The sequence below is a fragment of the Poromitra crassiceps genome (genome assembly GCF_964638095.1).
Source record: "Poromitra crassiceps genome assembly, chromosome: 2".
Lineage (NCBI taxonomy): Eukaryota > Metazoa > Chordata > Actinopteri > Beryciformes > Melamphaidae > Poromitra > Poromitra crassiceps.
In genome coordinates this window covers 24,150,017-24,159,117 of record NC_139624.1, presented here as the reverse complement: position 1 = coordinate 24,159,117, position 9,101 = coordinate 24,150,017, and the positions used below count along the sequence as shown (strand labels likewise).

The following is a 9,101-nucleotide window of genomic DNA, read 5'->3' as shown; positions in this document are numbered from 1 at the left end:
TTACAGCCTTCGACAAGACTTGCAGCCAGACAAGTCATTCAACAGTAAAGCAGGTAACAGATGAGTCTTTAGTAAAGACTCATCAAATGCGTGACATCACGCTGCCTCTGTCCATAGTAAAGACTCATCTGGATGTAAAGAACATCCAGAACGCAGTCACATAGCACTTCCTGGATGGCTTGGCTCAGTGGAGTCATCACCAACGTCCATACACCTGGTGGCCCTTCACCCCGTAACCTCTCCTCCCAGTTCCCTCTCCAGAACACAGAGCTCTCATGGTGGGGGGGTCAATCTTCCAGCAGATCTCTGTCCAGATCCATGAAGGGCCCGTCAATATAGGTGGCTATGGCACACAGAGAAGTCCCGTCTGCGCCCAGCAGCACCGATACCGTCTCCTTCCAGTAGCTGAATGGGATACAGGAGCTATTCTCCAGACAGGTGCTCTCTTTATCCTTGTTGAGATAGTAGCACTGCCAGAAGTGCAGCAGGTGGTGGAAGTTATTGAGCAGGCAGCCGGGGAACTTCTCAGCATACTCCTTCTCCCGCAGAGCATTGAGGTAGAAGGGCAGCTTTGCCCTCCTTCTGGCCAGCATCAGGATGACCAGGCTGGTGTTGAGACAGCTCACGTTCTCATGTGTGAGTGTCTGTACGTTGATACTGTTGACCAGTCTGAAGAGGAAGGACAGCCTGTTTTCCACTCTGGCCATGTAGGACAGCAGGCAGCACTCAGACAGCACCTCCACCACTTTGACATCCTCAGTCTGGTGCTCAAAGCAGTGCAGGGAGAGCACGATGGAGCGCATCAGCATGTTCGAGTCCACCGGAGAACTGTTGATCTGCGTCAGGAAGGTCTGAAACTTCTCCTCAGTGTTGACATATTTGTTGAATCTCTTGAAAGCGTCAATGTTGAACTTCATGAGCTCTCCAAGCAAGTCAAAGTAGCTCTGCAAGACATCTCGGGACGGACAGCCACTAACTATGATGCAGAACAGGATGTGCTCTAGCAGTCCCCTTTTCAGGAGGAACATCTGGTCTGCATAGGAGGTGGCTCCTCTGAGGAAACTCTCCACAGCCCTCGCCTGCCAGAATCTGATGGAGGAGTCTGGAGGCTCACTCTTTATCACAGTGAGGAGGCGGGTGAGGAGGCCCTTCTTGCCATCACACACAAGGTTCCTGTCTGTGTTGACCAGAGCCTCCACCTCTGGGATGTTGGCCTTCATGGAAATGGCACTCAGTTCACTCAGCTCCTGGCTATTCAAAAGCAGGTACTTGTTCTCATGGTGATCGCTGAAGCTTTCGAGTAGCTGCAGAAATTGGATTTTGAAGGATCTTTCTGGACAGCAGTCGCAGTTCTCATTCTCGCCATGCACCACACGATTGGAAGCAGTATTCTTCCTCCAGATCAGCTTGTCAAACAGGTTATTGAGCCCTGGGATGAGACGGAACTCAGCCAGCATCTTATGGACCTGGTTGCTCTGTTGGCCCATGAGGAGGACACATAGCACATAGAGCACCTCCTTTGTACATTGTACATGTACTTTATACATGATCTCATTGATGATCTTCATGGACTGGGGCAGTCGGTGTCTGAGAGGACTGGTGGCCAGAGAGCTCTCATCTGATGACTCTGTACTATTTTGTTCAGTCTCCTCCTCAATAGCCTCAAGTACCAGAGTGTTGTCCAGCCACGTGTACCAGTCTTCCAGCTCCTGAAAGAAGTTTGATGCCACTGTGGCCTCTGACACCTTTCTAGTGGCCAGTTTACATAGCCGTTCAATGAAGCCAGGGATGTTCAGCAGGGTCACCTGGTTGACCTCTGCCCTTAAGGGGCTTGCATTACATTTTTGCTGGGCGTTTTTGGACAAAAGGGTGTGCTTGTCGTCGTTGCCTACATCAGGCTCCGAGATGGTGAAGGACAGGATGCAACAAAAGTTGGCCAGCTGTTGCTCGTCGAAACTCTGGACCAGGCCTGACAGGTTGGGGATTCCCTCTAAGTGGATCCTCTCCTTTTTGACTCCCAAAATACCTTCAATCAAGGTAGCAGTCTGTAGGAAGGTCTTCTTGTTCGTCATCAGGGTGAAGAGAAACAGAACAAAGTCATCCCTGGCTGCCAGGCTCTTTGTGACCCCTTCTGTACATATACAGCAGTTGTAAAGAACACCAAGGCAGTCCTTGACCAAGTCATCGTTCATCTTGGGTTGTTTCTTCTGCATAGTGAGTGTGGGTCTCATCAAGATCTCCACAAGCAGATCGACTCCACCAAAGAGGTCAAAGGTGTATGTGTTCGGGAAGGTCGATTCCTGAACCGTCTTCCTGTCCTCAATGACAAAAGACATGGCCTCCATGGAGAGCTGGGATGATAATACCTTAAGAAGGCTGTGAGCATGGGAGAGGTCACTGTTGGGATGGCTGCTCTCGTGGAGCTTCTGCAACAGAGCAGGGATGCCATTCCACTTAGCCCGTTTATCTCTCTCCTGGAGCACGCTTCGTGGGAGCTGTGTGCCTCGACTGAAACCCTTGCCTGTAATCTGACTGGATGTGGTTTTTGCGATGATATTGCCATTGCAATTTCTCCGTTTTCCACCAGTCCAAGGGGACTCGGACCCCAGAAGCGTTGCCATTAAATGAAATCTCATAAGTGATGTTACTCGAGCAGTTGTGTTCAGTTGTGATGTCATCAGTGATGTCACTCGAGCAACTGTGATGTCATTAGTGATGTCATAAATTATGTCACTCGAGCTACTGATGTCATAAAGTGATGTCACTCGAGCTACTGATGTCATAAAGTGATGTCACTCGAGCAGTTGTGATGTCATTACTGATGTCATAAATTCTTCTTCTTTTTGGTGTTTCGTGGCAGTTGGCATCCTTAATGTTGCATTACCGCCCTCTTCTGGATTCATCTATCTTCTTCTTTGGATGTCAAAAAATTATTCCAGGCTGATGTTATAAATAGGACCATCATACAGAAATTTACACTGTTATCATCAGACTTTTTAAGTCCAAGATTGCCCAACTACTGCATATGCTCACAATGGGAGAGAGAGGGAGCGGGAGAGTCAGTTGTGATGTCACTCAGGCAGTTATGATATCATTAGTGATGTTACTCGAGCCACTAAATGCACAGTTGGGGTGATGCCATGCAGCGGCTGAGCCGCATCTGCGAGCCCGCAGCGCGGGCGATTTCCATAACTGCATGTGCATCATCTCCAGAATCTCCACCCAAGGAATTGAGCGCGCAAGATTAGATTAGATTAGATTAGATTAGATTAGATCAAGATTTCTAATAATAATGGTGGATGTTTTTATGCATGTGCATGTTTTTATGCAAATGTTATTGTTTAGCATGACAGTACTGTATGTCATTGTTTACGTCATCAATATTTTTACATTGTAATAGACTCTAGGCTGGAGACTCTGGAGAGTGCCCGTGACATGCCCCCCCACAGTTGCACAATTGTGCACCATCGGCCCTGCAATCACAGTTGCTCGAGTGACATTAATGATGACATCACAACTGCTCAAGTGACATCACAGTTGTACAACTGTGCGCCTGTGCAACTGCGCCATCGTGCAACTACAACTGTGTCCCATCGGCTCTCCAATTATAGTATTCAGAGTGACATCACTCATGACATCACAACTGCCTGAGTGACATCACAGTTAAGCAATTGTGCGCCGCGCCCAAACACCATCCACACCCAAACACCATCCACACCCAAACACCATCCACTTAGCTTATTGTATATTCGATTTTAGTTTCTATTATTTTCACTATGACATCACTGATGATGTCACAGTGGGATTTCATCAGTGAGATTTAAGAGGGATTTATGACATCACTGATGATGTCACAGTGGGATTTATGACATCACTGATGATGTCACAGTGGGATTTATGACATCACTTGGATTTATGACATCACTGATGATGTGACAGTGGGATTGATGACATCACTGATGATGTCACAGTGGGATGATGTCACAGTGGGATTTATGACATCACAGTGGGACAATCAGTGGGACAGAGAAACAGACAGACAGAGCCCTAGCTCCCATTTATATACTGATGATGATGATGATGATGATGATGAGGAGGAGGATGATGAGGATGTATGATGACGAGCATTTATCCCCCAACCAATAGTCCAGGCATTTTACGCAAATATGTGGGTCAACCTCACACTAATTGCAACAAAACCAAACTCAACTGATATTGTATCCTCAACATGTCCTCAATGAAGGAAAAAAGTGTTAAGGAAATGTATGAAGGGAAAGTTTTGAAAATGACCTAAATATGATGGTAGCCTATGGAAGCCTATGGAAGCCTTTTTTTTTTTTTTTATGTGCCATAAATCTCATCACTTATATCCTGTATGTGTTTTTTGCTTCAAGGAGAAAATAAAAAAAATAAAAAAATAAAAAAATAAACGTTTTTGGTAGCATCATATAGGTCATTTTCAAAAATTTCCCTTCATACATTTCCTTAACACTTTTTTTCCTTCATTGAGGACATATTGAGGATACAAAATCAGTTGAGTTTGGTTTTGTTGCAATTAGTGTGAGGTCAAGTGACATTTTTACTGGACTACAAATAGTCAGGGATCCAGTCACCCAAAATTTGAGAGGACCTGACATGGCATGCTATACTTTTTGTTTGTGTTTTATCTATTCATTTGGACATTAAGGTCCACTGAATGAGAGGTCTGCTCTGCCGGAAACCTCGCGAAGAAAAGTTGTGGCCATTTTTGTATATGAAGCCTTTATTTTTTGACCGAAAAATGTGAAAGTTTTTTTTCCTCAAAGTCCTCAGTGGGTTGCGTAGGCTGTCAATAAATTCATCCCAGGTACACAGAACATGTGTGTTGACAACACCAAGTTAAGAAATACACTTACAAAACCTTTCCAAATGATTTATAGCCATTTTCTATTACAAAAAAGCACTCGTTTTTTGAATTTTCTCCATTATTTTCATCTTTACTTTGTTAGTAAGCAATTATATCCTGAAATATGACATCAGCCAATGTGTCATTCTTTTCAGCAGATATTATAGTCATTCCACACTAAAGATGATTAAAATCAACTCAAAATCAATGGATCTGTGGTGATTTTATTATACCTTTATGCTCGAAATTCCTCGAGACATGTTTTTAGTTTTAACAAAACCCTGTACGCCAAAGACAATACTTGTAACACAAGAAATTCAAAACAACAAAATGATTTTAATCACAAAATGTACACTGGATGACAGGCCAACAAAACAAGTATTGTTATACAGCTTAATTTGGATAGATTGTGACCAGTATCTAGAAAACATTAAATTAAACATTAGCTGAACAAAATTATTGAACACAACACATTAAAAAAAGAAAGAAAAAAGACTGGCAACCAGGTCTATAATATAACAAAATTAACTTTGCAATGAACAAAATAACTAAATCACTGTCACTGTCTTCAAGTGTGAGTTCAATCCTTGAACATTTGTTTGGGTCCCCAGTGCAGAGACATGCGATGACACACTTGACATTGGCTCTCACACAAGAGCATCCTCGGGCACACATGCTTTTCTTGCAGTGACAGTATTTCCTGTGTTTGAATTCTGCAGGTTTTGCCTCCTTCAGCATCATGGTTGCCATCAGCTTACCACTGACAAGCTCTCTGCCGAAGTCAATGGCAACAGGGTAGGTTGGTTGAGACATGTGTGCTCGCTTGCATACAGCCAACTGATGCAGGGCTCGGCGAAGGGGTAACTGGAACGAAGGCATCTTCGGTAGGTGGAAGGCAACGCATGTCTCCTTTGATATTGCCAAAGAGATGGGCTCGCAGTGCATCCAAATTACCACTGAAGTCACTCCTCTCATACAGTGACACCATGTACCGCCTAGCCGCTGTCACAACATCTTCTTTAACATCCAGGCTTTCCCCAGGGTTACCGTATCTGCACAGGGGCAGAAGGTCTTCCAGGTGATCAACGGCAGTTTTGTAGGCGTGCTTTTTTCCTCTTCTGTAGAGCTAGCTGTAGAGATAGCTCACTGTGTCACAGCACAAGCTCAAGGTCCTGGGACTAAACACAGCAATGTGTGACTGGATCCTGGACTTTCTGACAGACCGCCGCCAGGTGGTGAGAGTGGGCAACCTCACCTCCTCCCCACTGACCATCAGCATAGGAGTGCCCCAGGGATGCGTCTCCAGCCCCTTCTGGTACGACCTCTACACCCACGACTGCGTGGCGACTCAAACCTCGAGCACCATCGTGAAGTTTGCAGACTATACAGCAGTCGTGGGGCTGATCTCCAGGAGCGACGAGATGGCCTACAGAAAGGAGGTGGAGGCCCTGGAACAATGGTGCCAGGACAACCACCTCTCTCTAAATGTCTCCAAGACCAAGGAGATCATTGTAGACTACAGGAGGGGGGGGGGGGGGGGGGCGCACACCCCCCAATCACCATCAATGGCACAGTGGTGGAAAAGGTGGACAGCTTCAAGTACCTGGGCGTCAACATCCACCAGGACCTGACATGGGCCAGCCACACCGACACTGTTGTCAAAAAGGCCCAACAGCGACTACACGGACTCAGACGCCTTAAGAAATTTGGGCTAAGGCCAAAAATCCTCAGGGACTTCTACAGAGGCATCATTGAAAGCCTGCTGACTGGCTGCTTCACCACCTGGTACGGGAACTGTACCACCATGGACCGCAGGGCACTAAGAAGAGTGAGGCGCGCGGCCCAGCACGTAACAGGATGTGAGCTACCAGAACTGCAGTAACTGTACAATCAGCGGTGCCTCAGGAGGTCCCTGAAGATCATCAAGGACACATACCACCCCCACAACAGCCTGTTCTCCCTGTTACCCTCAGGGAGGAGATACAGGGTCCCAAAAGCAGGAACAAATCACCTGAGGGACAGTTTCTTCCCGCAGGCCACGAGACTCCTTAACACACACAAATAAACAATCATGTAGCAGCTGCTACCATTACATATGATAATTATGCCTATGTTATTTGCACCTGTGCAAACAGAATGTTTATTTATGTTTTAAGGTGTCTACGCTAGAAAAGAAAAGGAAAAGTTTACTGTTATTGCTTGCATCTATATGCCCTGTTTTTGCACTGTTATACTGCACTATGTTGTAACGGAGCCTACAGCACAAGAATTTCACACGTGATACTTGTACTACGGAGTGACAATAAGAATCTTGAATCTTGACTCTTGAATCCAGTCACTATGTAGGTGCTGAGGAGCATGGAGGAAAGATCTGCAGCTTGAACATCATAGTTCACTGCCAGGGCGTCTGCGATTGCATCTTCTTTACCCACAGCTCCTGCAGGCCATCCATGTAATTTTCCGTGATCCTGGTCGCACTGTTCTGTTAAAAGCAGATTGTCAGGTTGAGCTTCCAGAACTATCCTGTGAGAAGCATGAGGAGGCAGATACCAGGATGTTTGCCCACATTGCATACTCATTACAACATCTGCACCACAAACGGGCTGTAGTGGTGGCTACTGACACAGACGTGATCATGATGTGCATATACTACATTGCACACATGGATGGCCTGCAGGAGCTGTGGGTAAAGAAGATGGATATCTACCTGCTCATGCAATCGCAGACGCCCTGGCAGTGAACAATGATGTTCAAGCTGCAGATCTTTCCTCCATGCTCCTCAGCACCTACTGACTGGATGTGACACAGTGAGCTATCTCTACAGAAGAGGAAAAAAGCACGCCTACAAAACTGCCGTTGATCACCTGGAAGACCTTCTGCCCCTGTGCAGATACGGTAACCCTGGGGAAAGCCTGGATGTTAAAGAAGATGTTGTGACAGCGGCTAGGCGGTACATGGTGTCACTGTATGAGAGGAGTGACTTCAGTGGTAATTTGGATGCACTGCGAGCCCATCTCTTTGGCAATATCAAAGGAGACATGCGTTGCCTTCCACCTACCGAAGATGCCTTCGTTCCAGTTACCCCTTCGCCGAGCCCTGCATCAGTTGGCTGTATGCAAGCGAGCACACATGTCTCAACCAACCTACCCTGTTGCCACTGACTTTGGCAGAGAGCTTGTCAGTGGTAAGCTGATGGCAACCATGATGCTGAAGGAGGCAAAACCTGCAGAATTCAAACACACCAAATACTGTCACTGCAAGAAAAGCATGTGTGCCCGAGGATGCTCTTGTGTGAGAGCCAATGTCAAGTGTGTCATCGCATGTCTCTGCACTGGGGACCCCAACAAATGTTCAAGGACTGAACTCACACTTGAAGACAGTGACAGTGATTGAGTTATTTCTCACACTTGAAGACAGTGACAGTGATTGAGTTATTTTGTTCATTGCAAAGTTAATTTTGTTATATTATAGACCTTGTTGCCAGTCTTTTTTTTTTCTTTTTTTAATGTGTTGTGTTCAATAATTTTGTTCAGCTAATGTTTAATTTAATGTTTTCTAGATACTGGTCACAATCTATCCAAAGCTGTATAACAATAATTGTTTTCTTGGCTTGTCATGCAGTGTACATTTTGTGATTAAAATCATTTTGTTGTTTTGAATTTCTTGTGTTACAAGTATTGTCTTTGGGGTACAGGGTTTTGTTAAAACTAAAAACATGTCTCGAGGAATTTCGAGCATAAAGGTAATAAAATCACCACAGATCCATTGATTTTGGGTTGATTTTAATCATCTTTAGTGTGGAATGACTATAATATCTGCTGAAAAGAATGACACATTGGCTGATGTCATATTTCAGGATATAATTGCTTACTAACAAAGTAAAGATGAAAATAATGGAGAAAATTCAAAAAACGAGTGATTTTTTGTAATAGAAAATGGCTATAAATCATTTGGAAAGGTTTTGTAAGTGTATTTCTTAACTTGGTGTTGTCAACACACATGTTCTGTGTACCTGGGATGAATTTATTGACAGCTTACGCAACCCACTGAGGACTTTGAGGAAAAAAAACTCTTTCACATTTTTCGGTAAAAAAATAAAGGCTTCATATCCAAAAATGGTCACAACTTTTTTTCGCGAAGTTTCCGGCAGAGCAGACCTCTCATTCAGTGGACCTTAATGTCCAAATGAATAGATAAAACACAAAAAAAAAGTATA

General features: G+C 44.9%; 1 pseudogene across 1 annotated transcript; it reads right to left on the bottom strand.

Moving 5' to 3' along the window:
* Positions 1 to 287: 287 nt before the first annotated feature.
* LOC310771837 (short transient receptor potential channel 4-associated protein pseudogene) lies at positions 288 to 2,621 on the bottom strand (annotated as a pseudogene). Its single transcript has one exon. The product of its transcript is annotated as a short transient receptor potential channel 4-associated protein pseudogene (transcript).
* Positions 2,622 to 9,101: the final 6,480 nt, after the last annotated feature.